Here is a 21,870-nt window from a genome sequence, read left to right on the forward strand (position 1 = left end):
TCAAAGAGATTTAGAATTAGATGTACCTGTTTAGACATTAGGACTTCAATAGGAGTATAGATCACAGGTGTAGACAGAAGACATTCAAGAGCCCAAAATGCTTACATAAATATTTATAAATAAAGTGTCATGCTGTCATCAGCTCTCGTGAAAATTCACATTTTAAGAATTATTTGTAAATATGAATGAACATCAGCATCTTTGTACTTAGCAGTTAGAATACCACAAGTACTTGCACAAGTCTGCATAAAGAGAACACTGACATTCTAAAGTGGAGAGCGCACAACAGTGACCAGTTAAACCTTTCTTTTTCTGCTGCGGAATGCATGCCTGCTCTTCGGTTACCAAGGTTCAAAGAGAGAGCAGGCATGCTCATCATGTTCCAAAACATTTCATTTCACTGGGGCTGTGGCAAATAGTCAAAACAGAAGATTACATCTCTACTTGAGAATACAAATTCACAGCTAAAAAAATTACACACCTAATGATTTTTTTTTTAAATGAAACAAAATGTAAATGAATTATTTTGTAAATCAAAACACTATGGTAGATGTGTTAGTACTTGTAACAGAGAAGAATCGTTCCTTTCTCAGAGAAAAAAATCCCCTCAGGAGGTACTTGTACATAAGACTGCCAGATTTTAAACTTTAAAATTCACCATGCCTAGGCTGACACTTATGATTCAAGGCACTATAAGATTAAGATGTAATCAGCAGCAGTTAACTGGTGTTTATTAGGAAATAAATTTACACAATTACTACACCTTCATACCTGAGGCCAAATCAAGTTAATCTGCTTTGAACTGTTAACTACCCAGACCAAATTTGCTAAAAGGTGCTCAGACCTACACTTTAACTCTGAAGTTTAGAAATGATTGTCACATGAAGCTGAGTTTAGTTTGTTAAATTTCCCTTTCCATCCTAGTCAAGGTTCAGAAGACAAGCTCAAAATGAAAGCTGAGGAAAACAAAGAATTGCAAGAAGATTGATAAAATAAGGTTCTTGGTGGTCCTATATAAACTAGTTGGCAACAACTGCGTTATCTCCTTTCTTCTACTGCTGACATAAAATGAATCAAAGTCTATGGTGCAGAAGAGCAGTTGACTGCATAACACCAAATACATAAAATTTGAAGGGCAAAAGAAAGTCTTATTTATAGTATTACCTTTAAGCTTTCATTGATGATGCGAAGAAATGCTTATACTGTGCTCAGAAGAAACACAATGTTTACATTTCCCTAAACCAAAAAGAACTGGAAAATGAAAGTTATGCAGATAAATAGTTCAACTGTCCCATGTCATGATTTCCTTGGGTCAGTATTTTTGCACCAAGCAGTTACCCAGGAAATAAAGTAAGCTATGTTTTCAGGCATGTTTTGTATCCACATCACCACAATTTTTGCAATACATGTATTTGAGATTTCAGGGACTGCTTTCTAAAAAATATTTTTCCTATTAGCAAAGTGAATTGAGAGCTCATGCATGAAGAAAGGTGCACAATAACAACCCAAAAGACATTTTCCAAGACAACATTCATTGTAACAGACACTTAGCTGTAGCCACAAAACAGTCTATGCCCATATTGTAACATTCCTGTCCATTGCAATACTACAACAATCCTTGCAGTAGTGTTTTTGCTGAGTAGCCAGTTACTGGACTCGCTGATTACACGTGAGTTTCTACTTCTGCAGCCTTGATTACTGCAGAGAGATGACTAAGTATAACAAATACAAATATGTGAATGTTTGTCCTACTGTTTATTCAATAGTTTTATATATTTTTATATATATACATATATATATTGTGTGGACATGATTAATGTTTCCTGAATAGCTGAGCTTGACGAAACTGGTACCACTTGGGGATAACAGGATCCAAGGACAATCACCCTTGAAGCTAAATCAAAGTATCTGTGAGTCAAGGCAGAGAGGAAAGGTTCCAAGGATACGTGCTCTCAACTCATCTACTCAGTTTATATGCTTCATGAAACAAAACAAAACTTACAGTACACAACTTTAAAAAGAAATAGACTGTTTATTGCCCAGTTCTACTTACGTGGCATTTGAAACATTTCTTTGATCTAGGAAATAAAGCATTTTCAACAATGTTAAGAAACCCTTATCAGCTACAAGTGACATGTTTAATACCTTAATGAAAACCATTGCTTGAGTCACTTAATCTCATCCAGCAACAAAGTATATCTTCCTTCTAGTTTGCAAAATACTGGAGCTATTACCTGCTAGTATTTGAAGGAAGTACAAGGTGGTTTTGACACATTGAATCTATTTAACTAACAGGCAGGACAGTACACACACTTTTCTGAACTGTTTAAATTATTCAGATGTACAAAACAAGCCAGATTCCTCCTCAATTATCAGATTTAAGATGACTGCAGACTAAGAAATACAAGGAAAGTTTTGCCTTCAAACTGCCCAACTGCACTTTTGCAGACTGTTACACAAGCAGCATGAAGAGTGATTCCATTTCTTCATAGGATGTTAAGGAAATACAGATTGCTGGTCTAGATGGTTGGAGACCACTTTTAGGTGTTTTGCACATAAGTTTTTGCCTGCAAATACTGGGTTATACCTTGTAATCCCATGTTAGTGTTTTTATAACACTATTATGATCCGTGTTCTACATATGGAGTTGACTATTATGCATACGTGCAAAGTCCATGCTGAATCCTGTGATAAACTTGCAACTAGCTTAACTACAGGATTTAGAGTTACTTGTGTTTCTGATGTCCTCAGATACCCTCACAGAGCTGCCACTACTCACACAGCAGTCAGCTTTGTTTTAAACAAGTTCAGGTTTCAAGAACATCTGTGCAATGTGATGCTCTTTGATAAAGCATCTGTCATATGTTGCACACATTCCCCTTCTCTCCAGAGATGCAAGCAGTTTTACTTCTCTACATGTTTTTGAAATAACAATGTAGTCTCATGTCTTATAGTCCAGGATGCCAGACAGAGAGAGAGGTATCACTGGAGCTATTCTGCACAGGCAATTTCAGAAGGGGAGCAAGGGAGGCTGGGAGGCTTGCATGACTCTGTTGTCAACAGCGCTTCAAAAAAAGAAAGGAGGAGTGGGATCATATCAGAGTCACTTTGATACAAGGGACCCAGAAGCACTACTACTTCACTATGCTACATAGTGAAAGGTCCTTCAGGAAACTGTATCCATGTTACGTCTTGGAAACCTTTTATCTTTCCAATAAAAAAATCAGTCCAAAGTCTAAATCCAAAGTGGAATTTAAAACAATCCAAATCAACAGGCCATGTATTACAAGACAAACAGGAGCAATAAATCCAGACAACATTACAGTTCACATTGAAGCTACACGCCCATCATTTGTTACCACAAACCCTGCTGGGGTTTGCAGGCCAGACCACTTCAAGGTGTGACGAGACCGATCACATCCAAGGAATTCACAAGAGAACTACCAAGCCCATAACAGGTTTCTGCATCTATTTTCACAATAAAAACCCATCTTCTGGGCCAAATCATGATTTCATGTTGTTATACTCCTACCTTAGATTTCATCCCTCCATAATTTAAAATTGTTTCATAAATGCTCTCGCATAACGTACTGGGTTGTAATCAGAATCAGGTTTATATATTCTTTCTAGGAGCTCGGGTGTTTATGGGTAAACTAACCACCAGATTCTGATGCTCTGGCTCTAGTGAAATATAGGTAAATTTAAAGCAGCATATCCAAGCTAATACATAACAGGCATGCTGTAGGCAACAGTCCAGTCACCCAAACAGCACTTGATGAGCTAGCCAACCCAGCCAAACATAGGCTGGTGCTTGCTGAGGTGACAGCTGCTCAAAACTCTGGCCTGCTAAAAGACACTTACCAGATACAGCCCCCCAAGCCACATCATGGCCAAGATAACATTGTCCCCAGAAGCCGCAGCACACTGTAGAAGAGCCTGAATTTTGCAGATCGAATTTGCTAGTCCCACTGAAGGCTGACTGCATTGGTTTGCCTGGATCTATACAAAACTAGATATCTGTACTTCACCTTCCCACGCCTCATAGTGTGGAGACTCTCTGGCTGGTAGAAAGCTCCTGGCTCAGACTTCAGGGGAAACCTGCAAAACTGCTTTTGGGCTAGAGCTAGCCATGAAGGTTGAACAGATACATCAGCATGGCACTGCACAGAGCTAGTGTGCACAGAGACCAGCAAGCTTCTGTGGCACAGTTAATCTGAAACTGAAAGTCAGGTAAGACATTCTTTGTTGTGCTATTTATATTAACACAACAATATTGAAGCACACAAGAAAAGAGGCATTTCTCAGCAAAGAGATCACTGTCTGGGCCTCAAAAATGTATCTCAGAACCCCGGTGAAGACCACAAGAAAAAAAGTCCAATCTCTCAGTGCTGATTTGCTTCCCACGCTCCCTATTTACACAAGTCTAGTACATACACTTACTCTGCACTCTGCAGTTGCTTCTTCTATTTCTGGATTGAAAACAAATATGAACATACACACAACCCCTGTAATCTGAATAATGAGATGCAAGTTTACATAAATATTTTTCAGGAACATGTTTAATGGAGAATACATTTTCATGATATCCAATATGTAAATTATTTCCTTTTTTTCAAATTTGTCTCCTCAGAGATCCAGACTAAGTATCCTCTTTTGAAAAATTATCCAGCAGAGGCATGGACACTGCTACCAAGAATCTTACCAAGAATTAGCAAAACAGCTACAAGCAAGTCATGATGCTTAAGCTAAAATACTATAAGCATATTAAATCCTGACAGTGAAAAAATTCTGGTCACACCTAGCAACAACTTCACCAAATTGATAAAAGAAATTTCCTAAAAGTAAAATGGTTTTGCTGAAACAAACGATTTTGAGGTTTGTCTGGGGAATTAATATACAATTCACTATTTATTTCATTTGACATTAGGGCATTCTATTTCTTGAGAAATACAGATAAAATTTACCACATAAAACATCAGTGGCAACTTTTGTAATTACAGTTATGGTTTGGAGGGAAGTGTTGCTATAGCAATACCAACCATAGGAAGGAAATCCACATCTACTCTGTGTGTTATTTCTACATATCATCTCTCTTCATGGCATAGCACTCTAGCAGAAAAGAGTGTACTAAATCAATAGCAATACCTATTTTAATCAAACAGGCACAGCTTGGAAAAAAGTATTTCACAGAAACACACTGAACAAGGAAATGAAAGACCATGACCACATATTTAGTAAGGTTTTGTTTGCATTAGTTACTTCAGCATTGTTCCCTGGATCCACTTATATCAGCTGAAGTCAAGAGGTCAAATCCACGCTTTCCTAAACTGTCTCCTCCTGGATTCAGTGTATTTATTTCCTTTAATCTTTCTCTATACAATCAGAACAACTTAAGCAAGATCTCACACTGGTTTAACTCCTAGCAATTTCAGGGCTGCGGGATTTCTTGGTTCAGGTATTAAGTGAAAGAAATAAAACTGGTCTGGGACTAGAATCAGGCCTGAAGTAATATAGCCACATTTGCATAACGCTGATGCATCTGGCATTGATAATGCAACTGGGTTAATCTAGAACCCAGAAAAGGATCCACAAAGGACAACCAACATATGAGTGCAAAATCTTACCCAAACAGTCCCATGGGAGGGCTGGTACCCAGGGTGCACTCTGTGACATTGCCACCTACAGCGTTCTTGAACTGGGACTTCAGCTGTGGGTTTGGGGAACTGAAACTTTGGGTGTTCCTTTCTTTCATATGCAAGGATTGACCCCATTCTGTCTCCACTCCTTCCTCAGATTACTGGTATCATATTCCCATTTATCCTAGCTTTTAGTTGTTTATTTTTTCCTTTTTCCCTTTCCTCAAGTTGGGTCCTTCAGTTAAATGTTACAGCTCTCACAATCAGATTTGAAATGAATCAATTCAATTGAAAACAAACCAGATATCATGAACACTTTTTTGAGAACAGGTCTTCTACATTCCCAAGAGCTGATCTTATCTTGTGTCTCTATCTGCATCTTATTTTTGACAAGTTCAGACAAATTTCTATACATTTCTACAGCTCCTAGCACACTTAGGAATAGAGAAGAAATAGTAAAAGTAGATATAATTCTCAATAAGTAACCTTAACTGAAATAAAAGTTTCTTAGATTCCTATAGTCATTCTGTTTTTTCCCAAAGCCAAGTCAAAAGAGCAGAAAATTCAAAAAAGGCTAAAAGGAAAATAACACATTATATGGAGTTAAGGAAGTCTTGAGCACAGATGAAATTCAAGCTAATAATAGGGAGGAAGTCTTTCTAAAAGAGGAGCTTCCATTGCTCATCATTCCATGCCTACCACTGCAGACAGGTAAATGTCACAAACTTACATAATTCCTCTTCCACATTGCACAGCCCTGCTGCTCTGGACAGACTAACTTGAACAGATCTCTTTGTAGTTAGAAACACGTAAAAGCTAGCTGGAAGGGACCTCTGGAGATCACCTAGCCCAACTTTCTTCTTGAAGAGAGACTGTCCCCAGTGCTAGATCAGGTCATCCACAGCTTGGCCCAGCCAAGTCTTGAAAACCCCCAAGAAGAGATTCCACAACCTTCCTAGGAGATATGTTAAAACTCCTACACTACTCCCTGGTGAGAAACTTTTACCCAGCTGCCAGCCTGAACTTCTCAGCTGTAACTTGTGGCTGTTTCCCCCTTATTACCATTTGCCACTACTGAGTTTGGCTCCAAAGACATTGCAGCTTGTTCATATGGGTCCAATGTCTCCAATCACCTCAGTAGTCCTTTGTTGTACCCTCTCCCCACTTTTTAGCCATCCCCCTTCTCATTTGAGAAGCCTGAAAACTGACTGCAGAATCATAGTAAGCAGCAATGCTGAGGGGGGTGGTAACTTCCCTTGATCTGTTGATCATACTTCCAATGTAGACTACTATGCTGTTTGCCTTATTTGCAATGAAAGCACATCAGCTCATTTTCATCTTGGTAGCTGCCATAATATCCTGTTACTTTCCCAACAGATGTTCTATTTAGACAGTTATTCCCCAGTCAGTACTGTTTCATGGGTTAATCTGCAAAAGCACAGAATCATATTTACTTTTCACAGAATCACAGAATGTTCAGGATTAGAAGGGACCTTGAAAGATCATCTAGTCCAATCCCACTGCCAGAGCAAGAACACCTAAATCACATCACACAGGAACATGTTCAGGAGGGTTTTGAAAGTCTCCTGAGGAGACTCCACAGCCCCCCTGGGCAGCCTGTTCCAGTGTTCTGTCACCCTTACTGTAAAAAGGGTTTTCCTTCATATTTATGCAGAACCTCCTATGTTCCAGCTTGCACCCATTGCCCCTTGTCCTATCATTGGATGTCACCAAGAAGAGCCTGGCTCCATCCTCCCGACACTTGCCCTTCACAGGATTTTAGTTAGCTCAGGTCTTTCACAGTCTAGCTGAATTGAATTTCTACCACTTGGTGTATAAAACTCTCTCTCCTGCCAGTGTAACTGGATCTAAAAATTTTCTCAGGGTATATTCTATCTCACCATCTAGGTAATTGCTAGAGATAACACTACTGGTCCAATCCCTCGCAGGCCACTTGTTATTGATCTCTAATGAGACACTGAGCTAGTGATGGCTACCCTTGAAATGCAGATATCCAGTCATTTTTCAATACATTTAACAATCTACACCCTCCAACCCATACTTCCAAGAATTCCTCAGTGAGAGATCATAGAATCATTAAGGTTGGAAAAGACCTCCAAGATCATCTGGTCCAACCATCACCCTACCACCAATATCGCCCACTAAACCACATCTCTAAGCACCCTGTCCAACCTTTCCTTAAACACCCCCAGGGACAGTGACTCCACCATCTCCCTGGGTAACTCATTCAGATGCCTAACTCCTCTTTCTGAGGAGAAATTTCTCATATTTTCCAACCTGAACCTCCCCTGGAGCAACTTGAGGACGTTCCTTCTTGTCCTATCAAGAGGGAATGATAATAAACACCTTGCTTAAGTCAGTCAGGAAATGCTATATCCACTGACATACCCTCATTTCATTGCAAAAGGCACTCAGGTTGGTCAAACATGACTTGCCCTTGGTGACCGGGAACAGCTAACCCAGGTGTATGTTCTCATCCTTCAAATGTTTGAAAGGAAATTCCCTACAAATACAATTCATTATATTTCCAAGGATTGTGGTAAGGCTGACTGTCCTATAGCTACCTGGATTCTTCTTCTTACTCTTCTTAAATATGAGTGAAATGATAGCCTATTTCTAATCTTCAGAGACCTCTCTGCCATTCCATTTTTTTTTCATGAAATACTGCATTGCAATTACATCACCCATGTCTTTCAGCACACTAGCTTAAATCCGATCCATCCTGATGGATTTGAATACAGTCAGTTTTTCTAAGTAGTTCTGAAGAAAAATGTATTTTCACTTCTTGAGTGGCAGTGCTAGATTATGTTCTTTTAGGCAAATACAGTTTTTCTACAAAACCATATTTGGAATAGAAATTTATCACGCGTTTCACTCGGTGGGCCACATTACCTTTCTAGCAATCTCTTGCCTATACACCCAATTCCACATCACTTGGGTGCTGAGAACATGGTATTTATCCTCATCTCATCCTTTTAAAATATGAAAGTGCTCGTCCCTAGTCCTAATGAGCAACCATCTAGCAGTAAGTACTTCTCACAAGCAGACAGTGATATTGGAAAGGAGAGAACCCAAATCTCCCGACCACTAGAGCTCCAAATACTGATTAAGGGAGAACAAAGCTATGAAACACCACTGTACAAAGAAAACTTCCGATCATACCCTTAACAGTATCTCTAAAGTAACTGGAGGAATGAAGAAGAATAGCTCACAGTTCTGACACGAGCTCATACTTGCTTAACAGGACTAAAATTACCAGGTTTCATTGGGATTCTCCTAGGATGTTCTCTTCAAGGAAGAAGGGAAACTGATTAAGTTCCTGACTAAGTTGCTTTCACTGACATTAGAGATTGCACTGTTGTCTTGATAAACTTGTAAGATAAACTTCTTGAATGTTCAGTACAAGGCTTCTACGTATCCTTACAAACCTAATTCACCAGGGACCTATGACCTGCTGCTGCAGCCTCTTCCGTGCTTGCTTCTGATTCAAGAGGATCCAAATATTCACTATGACACTGCCTTCCAGACAGACATCTTCCAACAAATCCCAGCTGTGCTGTCCTAACAATCAGTGCTAAGTGAGAACAAGAGAAGACAAGCCCTTTCTACCACATGTTAAGACAATGCATTTATACTTTGTTAAAGGTCACACTTATTGCTCACAGTAGAGTGGGATACACAGGTGCAAAGCACTACCTTTCTCTTCTTCATTCAGCATGTGGTGCACTGGCAGACCTCTATATCTGTGACTTGAAGCCTATCATATTGCCTGATTTCCACTTTCTCTTTGCACTGGAGATTATTACTTGGGTTCTTTACTACGTTCCCTTTGCTTTCAAGTACTAATACCACCCCACTAGATTGGAAAAGCACATTTCCAATAAGCATATGAGCAAACACAAAGCACAGATGAAGTAAACTTAGAAGTCAATAAAACCTATGTGTTCTTGCAGGAAACAGTCTCAAGATGATACAGACAGTTCAGCTGTGGCCCAGTATATTTTGTTCTCATATCACAAAATTCTGGTGGAGACATTAGGCTAAACATTAAAATTACACCAGGACACCAGCACTTGTACCCCTGTTAACACTATATCAAGGTATTTTTTTGCAATATATTGAAGAGCTGATTTAAACAAGGAAGAAATGCTCAACACAGAAGTGGGTTTTATAGTTGTCGGTTTACAACTCATGCATCAGAGGACAAAGGAAGCAGAAAGCATATATATTTTAGCTTTTTTTTTTTTTTAAGTCAGATTCTTTCAGAAGTCGCTTTTTAAAGAAAGGATGGAAGTTTTTTGAACTGGACATAGTAATGAGCTTGACTGGAGACATAACTTAGTGAAAGGGCTGCAAAAATGAAGTATGGAAAATATGGCACTTCAAAAAATAAGGCAATGAAGAATGACCTTTACATCACACTTATAGTTATTCTTAATGTACTTTCCTCTTCCTAATCTTCCTGAACCTTCTCACTTCAAAACAAGTGGGAAATACATGCAACTGATATAAATACATGTGGTTGATATAAATAGGAAGTTCTGATTTGATAAGATTTTGGCACCACACTGTACACAATACAGAACAGCTACCTATGGGATGTGTCAGTGAACATTTAAGCCTTTTACATAATAAATTTAAAGAAAAGTACTTCCAGCAATTAGGAGCACTTTAGATTGAAATTTTCTCAAACCAAAATTTCTAGGCACTATATTTTACATGGACAGTACACAAGGTTGCACATAGCAGATAAGAAATTCAAAGACAAAAAGAAAAGGAATGCAAGGAGGTGCCATTTAGACTTATAAATGAACCAGGAGTATGGAGTAATATTTGTACAAATTTCTAAAGAGAAAAGCATCTAATGGTGCTGATGTAACTCTAGGGGGTGACAATGTAGAGGATGCACTGAATGTATGTTTAGAGCAGACACAAGGACTCACATGCATACTGTGAAAAAAATCCTATTATCTTCATCATATCCGTCCAGACATAATAAATTTAGCTTACTCTTCTCACCCACAAGTTTGCTGCTATAAATCTAGGAGTTACATGAGACCAGCTTCTATAATTCTACTTTTGTCCATATAGCAGTATAAGGGCTCAGTCACAATCACATTAGTCACATTAGGTGTAGATGGAAAATGAGAACTACTCTCTTTGAAGGCACCCTGTCATTTAACAAAAGATAGCTTTACTTTTACAGTATTGTGACTGTATTGTCACATTTTGAACACATGAACCTTGGATCAGAGACAAGTTCCTACAAAAGGGCTCCTGATCACCTCACTTCATCTTCCAGAGGAAGAGCTACATTGGTTGCCATGGAAATTAAACAGTGAGAATTAGAGTACATGGTTTGATAAATGCAGATTACGTTGTTTCAGAAAGCAAGAACTTGCCCGTCTTCAAGGACTCAATCTAGTGATGGAAACTCCGGCATTGCATATTACTTTTCAACATGACTATCCAATTTTCAACATAAACAGAGTTATACATGCCAGCCTATTACCATAAAAACTGAGAAGTTAAAGTTGTATTTAACTTCAGAAGCAAGGCAGAGGCAGTCACAAAACAATCTATCCTCCTACACCTCAGGTCTGAAGAAAACCTAGCCTTTTAGAACAGATGACAGAAATGTATTCAGAATTAAGTATCAGCCTGTGTATGATTGACCAGCAAAGAGATGATTGTTGAAATATACAGTCATGTATTACTTGAAAACTAAAGCTACAGTAAATATAACAATAACAGTCATAGGTTTTCTGAGAGGAACCTGAGAAGTAAGACCTTCCCCCCATGCCTGGGTGTGGTAGTATGAGCAGCTAATGCAGCTATATAACATTACTGCCTTGCTACCAGATCAGAGTCTAGTTTTGCGTGTGTCATTGGTTTACCAGTATCACTGTGTTGGTAGAGCTCAGAAACCTCATATTTAAATATCATCTTATCTCATCTTGAAAGCATATAGTTTCATCTGATCCCTGAAGTTGCCTGCTGAAAATTGTGTGGAGAGTTCATCAGCTGTAAACAATGTCTAATCAGTTCTTGAAAACCCTTGAGCTAGCAAAAGCAGTGGTAGAGGATTCAGTGTTACCCTTCACAAATAAAGAAATGTTTGCATGTCAGTTGTATTTGACCCACTACAAGTAATTCACCAGAAAATGCTGGACCAAAACACTGTGCTATATATTGGGCACTGAGAAAGCAGGAACTGAACATTTCTTCTCCTCATATCAACTGACTTGGACCCTGTAGCAAAGAGCAATGCACAGGATTTGAGCCAGGTGCCTGTAAAGCATTGGTTTTAGCATTGGTTTAGCACAAGATACTTCAGAACATGGTGGAGATGGGTTAAATTCTTTTCTGAGTGACGGGGATTAATATATAGCTAGCGGTTTGCCAGATATCACATAGCAATGATGGGTCAGCAATAGGCCAAAATGAAGGCAAAGCCATACATCTGACAAAAATCAGTCTTTAAGAACAATTAGCCTTCTGATCTCCTCTGTCAGCTTATTGATGGCAGAACTAGGTAAAGGAACGAAAAGTGACTGGGAGATAATACAGTTATTAGGAAATACGGGAAATGAGGGAAAAAAGACATCAAGATCCAATGTCTCCCATCAAATCAATATATTTAGAAGATTCAGCATGTCCTGAATTCAAGCATGTAGCAGTACATCGGCTGCTTTGATAAGATGTGGGGCAAGGCAACAACCACTAAACAGAAATGTAAGAACAAAGAAAAATCAAAACTACATGGTTTATGGCCAAAGTCACTGGTTATCAGAAGAACCCGAAACTTGTGAACTCAGTGGAAAACTTAACTACTTTATCTATGTACAAGATTTAATGATTGTTTTGAAATGTACAACAGAGCATGACACAAACACCCCAGTACTCTGCTTTTCTGAAATTGTCTCATCAAGATTATTTCAAATGAAAACAAAGGCAGAGAGGATTACTGATATTTTATGCTATACTAGGAGTGTATAAACTTAGTCAGTTTGCTCTGGAGTATTTAGATATAGAAGAAATGGTCTCTTTAAAAAGGTTACTGGTATAAGACAGGGTCATTCAATGTCTGTAACATCTTGATCTGAGATTTCACTTCTTCCTGCAAATGACAAACTGAAGGACTCCATAGGAAAATACAAACAGAACCACAAAGCAATAACATACATTACTGGAGAAAGAATCATAGGGCACGTAAAGAACTAAATTAATACCTAGATATAGTCACAGAAGTGGAATTTACTACATGCAATGTTAGACTACATGGTTATCAGAGCTCTGGGTTTACAGAAACAGATCTTTTATCAGAAAAGCAAAAAATCTTTCTTTGCTTTCTGCAGGATCAGAAGTAAAGCAGAGGATGCAGTTGTATGAAGCAAGGAATGTCTAAGGATATAATTCTGTCACATTCAATTTAGAAATGTAAATACATTAGAGTTTGGGTGGCTTATTTATGGTCTGGGGACCAATGGACTCAGTCTTTTCATAATTTTGTCCAACAAAGGACTTGGATGCTTTACAGCAATGACATTCAATTCAGTAGCCAAAGACAAATTAGAAGCACTCCCTGAACTATCATGCTCCCCCACCGTAAAGCTAGAAGCAGCAAAGCAGCAGATGTCAGTGCATTCAATGGAGATCTTGCCAAGGACTGTTTCTGTAACACAATTTCTTTCACCCTGGAAACTATCCTTTAAATTATCTTTAAATAAAATCATACATCCATTTCAGAACAGCTGATAACACAAATAAGTCCCATTCATGGTACTGTGAGCATGAACATCAGAAGGAGTTTTAAGTTGAGCACACAAGTTCTCTCTCTCTCTCTCCTTTCCCTTTCCTCCCTCCCACTACCTTAAGAGAGCACACTTCTAAAGCCCCCTACTAGAGCTATGGACATATCATGAAGGAATTTCAGAAGAAATGTACTTAGTTTTATACTTAAAGATTTTTAATACTAATTCCAAATAATATCACGTGTTTGTGAATAAGCAATGACAGGTGGTAAAAGCAGATGGTTTTGAAAAGATTTGCAGCAGCCCCTGGCTCTGCTGTTCTACTATCTCAGCAGGATGCTGGCAGAGAAAGCAATTCCCCACCTCTTCTCTCCCTGCCTCACTCAAGAAAATCAGCAGCAGCTGACCTCACCAGCTGCCACAGAGCCAGGATAGGACCAGCAAAGTGTACTTGTTCACATTCTTCATCCCACCTCCAAACCTCTGCCTCACTACAGAAGCCCTCCCTATTGCAAACCACTAATGCAAGCAGACCAGCTGAGTGATGATCTGACAGGAGCCACAAAACCCCAGTGTTTGCTGGACCAGGCACAGAGTGGGCATATCTGCTGGTTTAGCCAGTACAGCACTGTGGATATTCACTGCAGATCATGACCACTTTGTTTCTGGAATATGTGTCACTTCTGACCATGCTGAAGGAAGATATCTAAGAATGATCATCCATTAACACTCCAGCGCTGAACCCAGACACAAACACCTGAATTCCTTTAGACATCTGCTGAAAACCATCTGCTCTTGCTTCTGAATGCCTTGGCAACAGGTGAGACCACCTTACCTCAGTGTTTCTGAGGAATGAAGAACAAAATCCTGCACAACCTAACAAATTTTCCACAAGAGGTGAATAACTTTGTGTCATTACTTAGAGTGATACTGCAGTTGAGAAGAAAACTCAGATGCATAATTACATCAAATCTCAAAACAGAGATATGGTAAAAATTCATTCACATGGCAATAGGAACAGTACAAGAAAAGGAAGTTTCCAAATCAGTGTTGGGTAATTGACCAAAACTGCCAACAAGTGCAGCTACAACTTCTCCATTACTTGAGATCTGGGAGACTTGCTACCAGTGAGTAAACAGTGCTGGCTTGAGGCTGTCATTTTCTGCACATCATATCAGTTGTAGCACACCAACAGTTAAGTCAGTTGTAATGAGATGCCTCTCATTTGAGGCATCACAGTTACCTATAAAGATGACTCAGGCAAATTCATATACAACTGATGAACCATTAAATTGTACCAGGTTTGGCTACTATCAAACCAATTTGTATAGCCTATTGTTAACTCCCCAGTACACTCATCTCAAAGAACCTTTTAGAAAACTTCTGTGCTTTGTTAATATCCACACATTTTATGAATAAATTAAGAATCTCTTTCAGGATTTACTAAGGTGTATTGTAGGAATTATGGTCTTTTAAAGGGATGGCACATTTTCTACATAGTGTCTCTGCTCTTCAGATTTTCAACAGAACCAGATCTGTTGGTATAATTTCAGCACAGCTCTTATTTTTGTTTTCTATTTCTTTAAACAGTATAATTGTATACCTTGATGAGAATCTTTCCCTTATTTTCTATCTATAGCATTGTTTACAAAGTTTCAATCAATTTACACTTCCATAATTTCATTCACAGTATCAAGATAGTTTCTGAGGGAATATTCTAGAGACAGTAGTGACACTAAAGAGTATTTATGTTCAGTGTCCCCTATATAAGAAAAAGCCCTCCTGAACCATCTACTGCAAAATAACCCTACATTCTTTATGGGATAAACAATGAAACTGGAGAACCTTTCTTTCCTGCAGTCAACATGTTTTTTAGTTACTTTAAGGTCAACCCCAACCTCCCCCCCATTTTTTTTTTTTACCTTCCTATTTCTTCCCAACTTTATACTGCATAATAGAAACAGTTGTGAAAAAAGAGTTTCCTATAAAGGTAGACACAAACATTTCAAACCTGAAGTCATAAACATATGTATTTTGAAGTACACACCAGTAAAATTGCCACTCACCTTTGTGCACAATAAACTGTGTTTCTGGGCTTGGATAAGGCAAGGCTTGAAGGCAGCATTAGAAATTAAGCGTTAGATGGTAAGCATTCAGGTTTGTGACCAGTCCTGTCCCTCTTACATGCATTAACAACCAGACGTTAGGCTTTGTGTTTGTTCTGCTAACCCCTATAGAACAACTCACTGCTTCTGAAAGAAGCATATATAGGTGGCAGATACTGGCATAATGGATTAAAAACAAAATTAAGTATTAGGAAAACCTATAATATCCATCTCTTATGGGTACAGCTGCTCCACAGTTACTGTCAGTAAGCAGAAGATGGAGTTATACACAATAGCTAATTTCTGTGGCACAAGGTATCTTTTCCTGTTAGTATTGATATAAAAGCAGAACCCTATGTAATTTCCAGTCTCTAGTAACTGTCTAAGCATAGGTACACGCAAAGAAAAACACATGTACAAGCAACTCCTGCAAAAGGCAGCTAATATAAGCTTAGAACTGAATGCAATTACAGTAAAGTTACAGGTATTTTTGCCAAACCTTTAATATGCATCACACTTTAACAAAAACCAATGTATCCAAAGATTTGAGGGAGAGGGGATTTCCAGCCTCCAATAATTAGCAATAGAGCATTAATTATATGCCTACACACAAGATCCTACTATTGACTATTTCACTGTGCAAAGACCTAATTAGCTGTAATTTTGACACTGATCTGTGTAAGTACATCACCCAAAAACAATTATATTTTCTAAAGGAAGCCTGAAAGCACTCTTTGGATAAGAGTTTAAAAATAAACAGGCTACATCAGAAGGTGTTAAAAACATGAGTTATTGGCTTCACTGTAATATAAACTTCACTGTGAAAGCAGATGAAAATGAACTTTTGCCAGCTATAGCTGTGTATCAAGGAGGGCTGTGATGCTGATGGGTGCAAGGTGACCTATGGTGGCAGTACACAACTGTCCATGGGAACTGATTTGCAGAAGTCCAGGATACCTCACAGGAGAGAGCAAATGAGGGTCATGCTTCCCTGTGACTGCTTCTATGGCTGTGATCATCATTGATAAATGACCATCGTAGACCTCAAACATGAACCTTGTTAGTACAGGCCGTATACAAACGCAGAACATGAAAACCAGACTGTCACTAAAGTAGTTTGCGATTTAAATTTAACATAGGCAGATTTGGAAGCAACAGTGGCAGAACACTGACCCAAAACTGAAATCCAGAGACTTTGCAGAGGGAGGCAATGTTTATTTAGCAAGCCAGAGTAAGGCCTCACCTTCTTCAAAAGGTGCAGGTATTTAAAATAACCTTTTGTCTTTCAAATTTCCTCTTCTAGTTTCAACAGTCTCTCCCAGAGTATGTCTGTGCAGGTGACCAGAGGCAGACAGGTACTTCTCACTCTCCTAATTGGCCAGATAAAAACCAAATCTAATCTGGAAGGCATGCAGCAGTGTTAACATGGCACTGGGTAAGCTCATTATACTGCAGTGCCATCATCTTTTTAGCCTGGCACTAATGGGATTCCTACTGAGTACCATGAGGATCAGCCTGCTCTTCCCCCAACTGCATGTCTCTGCTGACTCCTTGGTGCATTTCAGTTACACATTGAGTCAGACCCAGGAACTCATCCAACTGAAAACCAAGCCAACAGCAACAAGAACGGATTTGCATTTGGCCACAAATTATAGTATCAGCACAAGTGAGAGATCAGGAATGTGTAGCCAGAGGTGAGGCAGGCCAGATGACCCTCTGGCAGTAGTCCATGTTTGTGGTAATTTAAAATGACCACTGAACCTCACCCTTCGCCTTGTTGAGAGACAAGTATTGGTGACCTCCAGCAACAGTCTCACATTAATGCAGGTGAACTGCTCCCAGGCAAGAACTGCCTTTGCATAATAACATTGTGTGGCAGGGAAGTTAACATGCTTCTATCAACAGTTACTTCTAGGTACGTCTGTAGGTGCCTGACTCTTTCCATGATCTACTGCTAATAACTTAGTGTTGATTTTATTGGACAGCTTTGTTACATTCAAATTTGTTTCTTAAGCCTCCTTTGTGGACCCAGGAGCCTTAGGAAATAAGAACACTATAGTTTTTAATAGTAATAATGGGATAATAGCGCAGTTATAGAGCAACACTATGATTATCCCAAACATCTCCCTACAAACACAACAAAACCAAACAATACAATAAGCAATAATCCCCAGGTTAGATAATCACTCATCAGCAGGGTTTCCCCCCGACCAGTGTTACTTTCCACCACCCTGCAGCTTCTATAAACTACTCAGCTTCTTTAAACCATTCACATCTGTGGTAACACCAAGAAACCTGGGTCTTTCCTCCCTTTCCCGTTTCAAAACGGGTATTTTTTCCTTCTTCAGTATACCGTCATTTACATGATCCATCCCCTGGAAATAGCAAAATTATCTGCCATTGGGGAAAATGAAACAAACTACTAAGCGATAAGGATTTGCAACTTCCTATGTGGAATGTAAAAGAAAAATGAAAAGTTTATTACAATGACAGTCTAACATTGCAGACTGCCCAACTGGAGAATGGATCTACACTCTGCTACAGGAACTGAAATCAGCAGCAGCAGAGAGATTTGCAGCAGAGAGATTACTGAAGAAATCAGCTGCTCATTATCTTTCCCCCACTGTACCATACAGACCAAATGCCAGTCTCTCTGCTTTTGGTGATATTATCTATATTCCCTACCACATTCCTTCCACCCTGCCATCACTTACATTCATACCAGCAAGCCCACAGCTCACTAGCCACCCACTCCGCCCTGCCAATGATCCAGATCTGAACTGACTCTGAGTAAAACATGGGAAGTTTATCTAAGCCGCCTCAGAGCTGCTAATTTTGTGCCTCTGTTACAAGCCATTCCCTACCACCTTTATGACAGTCTTTTTTTTGCCAAGATGACATGTTACAAGTTTTATTTACTCAGGCTTTTCTTACACGATCTTCAAGACATTAAGCACTCTTAGAACTCTATTTCCTCACCACTAATCTAAACAAACATTAATAGGGATTAGAACTGAAATCCAAATTGGCAGAAATGAAAAATCTGCAGCTTTGTTACAGTATCAGATGCATCCATCAACATCCTCTAAACATAGTGAAAGGTTAGCCTAAATCTGCTATTGCTTCGTGTTTAATTCAGATACCTCTGAATGAGCGCAGTTCTCCCCATCCTTCCCTCACCCAAATCTTCTATTCTCACCACCTACATAACTCTGAAGAATTTAATCTAGAAAAACACCCCAAAATGCAAAGGAAGTTTTTAAAATGTTGTTTCTACAGAACTGTAGTTTATCAAGTGAAAGATTAAAGAAATGGAGATTAAAGTACTAAATCATAACAGGGATTCTACAATTCCTATAAAGCAACTATCTGTAACTTTTCAAGTACGTAATAGCTTTAAAGAGAAGATGAGTACATTATACAGTCAAGAACAAAACTTGCACTTATCTATTTAAGAACACTACAGGTAAGCAGAAAATTATGAATGTTTTGATACAGTAGATGCAAGAGAAAAACTCCAGTAGCATCTCTCTGAACTGCCATCAGCTTCTTATCAAACAGAGGTGAAGGTTTCCAGAATACCAGCTCACACAAAGTTGTTCTGTAAAGAGATGTGGGATTTTGGATCAAAAACTTCTGAAAGGCTATGCATTTTGTTTGTTATGCCTTTGGGATCAGATCCTATTTGAATTTTATTCTTACTTCAATACAAATTCAAACAAATCAGACTTATAGAAGATATGGATTTTGGACTAGATTTCACCAAGCTAATAATAACCTTTACTGGCATCAAAAATAAGGCCAAAAAAAAAAAACCACTAATCATTTGACTGAACCTATGGCATAGTATTTCTGGGTGAATCAACTCCCATTTAGTTTCCTTGCTTCCCACTGCAAGATAATGGTCTGTCATTAGTTATTTGTGTCTCTAGTAATGCCCTTAAAAGGCTCCGAGGCAAACATATACAGCAAAATTGTTCTGAGTAACAACATTATTGTGACCTTGTCTCATACAGTCCTTTACATGTCTAGTTTCTAGAAAACTGAGGATATCCTCACAGGATCCTGCAACAAAAATTGGGTTAAATCTTTGTGGTGCCATGATCTATCCAGTAATTTCCCAATCAAGAGATAGGAAACAGCACCAAGGCTTGGAATAACCAGACCTTTTCATACAACTGCTGTCTAATACTACGCCCATTTGTATTTTTTTTTTTTTTTTCAATCTAGGGCCTAATAACAGGGAAAACAAGACAACCCTCCCCTCAAATCGCATTAGATTTTCCCCTTTCTTGGGGCGGTGTGCATGGGGGGAGGGGAGGCTGTAACATCGCACTTCGGGTTACCCCCTACCCAGGGCAAAGCAGCGCAGGGATCTCTCGCCACGCTCCTCATTCATAGGGCTGCACTCCGCCTTTAACTTTCCCAGGGAGAAGCGGGGGCATCGGCTGGGCAGGGACGGGCCAGCGCCGCCGCTTCCCCCCGGGCATCGCCCCACGCTCCCAGCCCGGCCTGGCCCCACTGCCCTCCCTGCTTCCTGAGCGACACCATCCCTCCCGCAGCGTGGCCTCCTCGTCCTCTCCCCCACCTCATTTCTTTTTCTTGTTTTTTCATTATTATTTTTGCTTCCTCACCATGCCCCGCGGCGGGTCGTTACCTTCAATTACCGCCCTTCCGACCAATTCGCGTCTCCAGTCCGCTGCCCCCACCTCCCTTAGCACACAAGCAACTCCCGGCGAAGGAAGGGGGGGACGGAAAAAAAAAAAAAATTACAAACCTCAACCTCTCCTCCCCCTTTGGGTTTGATACTGTATATCCGGCTGGGGGAGGGAGGAGCAGCGCCTCTGCTCTGCCTTCCCCTCCGGAGCCCGCCGGGGATGCGGAGCGGGTCAGCCCACCGGGGCCCCACTGCAGCGGGAGCCGCTAGGAGGAAGCAGCAGCCGGAGCCACGTTTCGCAGTGCCGCAGGGCACCCGAGCAAACCGCAGCAGCCGTCAAAGGGCAGGCGAGAAAAGGCTCCCACCCGCAGCCCCCCCCCTCCTTACCGGGATCCCAGGGCTCCGCTGCCAGCACCGCCGCCTCCGCGCAACCCCAGGACGCTGCGGGGCGAGCGACCTGCGGCGGCTCCTCAGCGCCTCCCCAAGTCCCTGCCGTGCCCTCGTCGTCCTCCCTCCCCGTCTGGCACCAGCACGGAGCGGGGCGTGAGCGGGCGGCCGGAATTTGCGGGAGGCAGGGCTGGGCTGGGCTGCGGCCCCCACACGGGAGGGGAGGGGGAGGAAACTGAAGGCTTCACAAATCCATGGTGAAGGGGTAGGGCAAGTGGTCCCCAGGCTGCCCTCCGAGGGTATTGCACCTCCTTCCCTCGTCGATTTAAAACCAGTACGTTCGGCTCTGTTTTTAAAATGATGAGGAAGAATGTTGCGTAGAGGGATAGCTATAAAATCAGCATATTTACTACACAATTCGTGTTTTAAGTTTAAAAAAAAAAAAAAAACATACCTACTCAACCATGAATCCTGTTCTCACTTCAGCTACTGAAGATACATCTCCAGAAAGATCTTTTCGACACAAGGATTGAACTAGCGAGATGTGATGCTTTTATATCACTTATCACACAGTATGTAAAAGCATTAATTAATTTCACAAGATTGGGTTCATCTAATTACTATCTTCATTTTATTAGCAGTGAAAAAAGCCACAGAGATTAGGTAAGATGCTCATTGATGAGTAAATTAGTATCACAGCAGACTTCCAAACACAAAGGGATTAGGTGCTACGCCCTCAGCTGCAGTTCGTTGGTACCAAGCTACATCCTTTAGATGTTTAAAGGCTGCAGGTACCTGACATTTCCATGAGAGCTTCCCAAGCATGTGTTTGTGTACCTTGGCACTAGTAATTAAGCCCTAAGACTAGCGCCAAAGTAGGTAGGCCTTCATGTTTTCACCTTATTCTCCTCACTGTTCTTACAATGCACATCCCTCTACTCCAAATGCAATATTGTGCTGTAACCTGTGCACAGGGCTAAAAGTCCTGGTTACCCAGGACAAAAGATCTGCATCAACAGCTCTCCACACTGCACTTGCAGAGCTGCTGCAGGGTCATCTGTGTGGGGTCAGATAGAGCTGTTCAGGGAATTCATTTTATGAAAAAGCACATGATGCAGGGTACATTGACAGCATCCCTTATATAGATGGAAGATAGACTGCTGCTTTCATAAATAACTAGATGCTATCTCAGTAGCTTCCACAGGAGAATGGAAGCTCTGGTTTTCATTTCATTTTTATTTTTTTTTTCTCCTTAAGAGGAAAAAGAACCTACAACTTATATGAAAGAATTCTGGGATTCATTCATCAGA

At 40.2% G+C, this 21,870-nt stretch overlaps 1 protein-coding gene across 9 annotated transcripts in view; it reads right to left on the reverse strand.

Moving 5' to 3' along the window:
- The window catches only part of FAR2 (fatty acyl-CoA reductase 2), a 152,937-nt gene extending 131,853 nt beyond the window's left edge, over positions 1 to 21,084 (reverse strand). For 2 of the 9 annotated variants that reach the window (XM_048048578.2, XM_066999554.1), the window contains exons 1-3: positions 21,015 to 21,080; positions 20,561 to 20,906; positions 1,165 to 1,236 (exon numbers count right to left, since the gene is read on the reverse strand). The gene's annotated coding sequence lies outside the window, so the exon portion shown is untranslated. Of the gene's footprint in view, positions 1 to 1,164; positions 1,237 to 20,173; positions 20,505 to 20,560; positions 20,907 to 21,014 lie in introns of those variants that run through there. The other 7 variants (XM_048048577.2, XM_066999555.1, XM_066999544.1 and 4 more) reach the window with 6 other exon arrangements.
- Between the last annotated feature and the right edge of the window lie 786 nt (positions 21,085 to 21,870).

This window comes from Anser cygnoides, chromosome 1 (genome assembly GCF_040182565.1).
Source record: "Anser cygnoides isolate HZ-2024a breed goose chromosome 1, Taihu_goose_T2T_genome, whole genome shotgun sequence".
In the NCBI taxonomy this organism is placed as follows: Eukaryota; Metazoa; Chordata; class Aves; order Anseriformes; family Anatidae; genus Anser; species Anser cygnoides.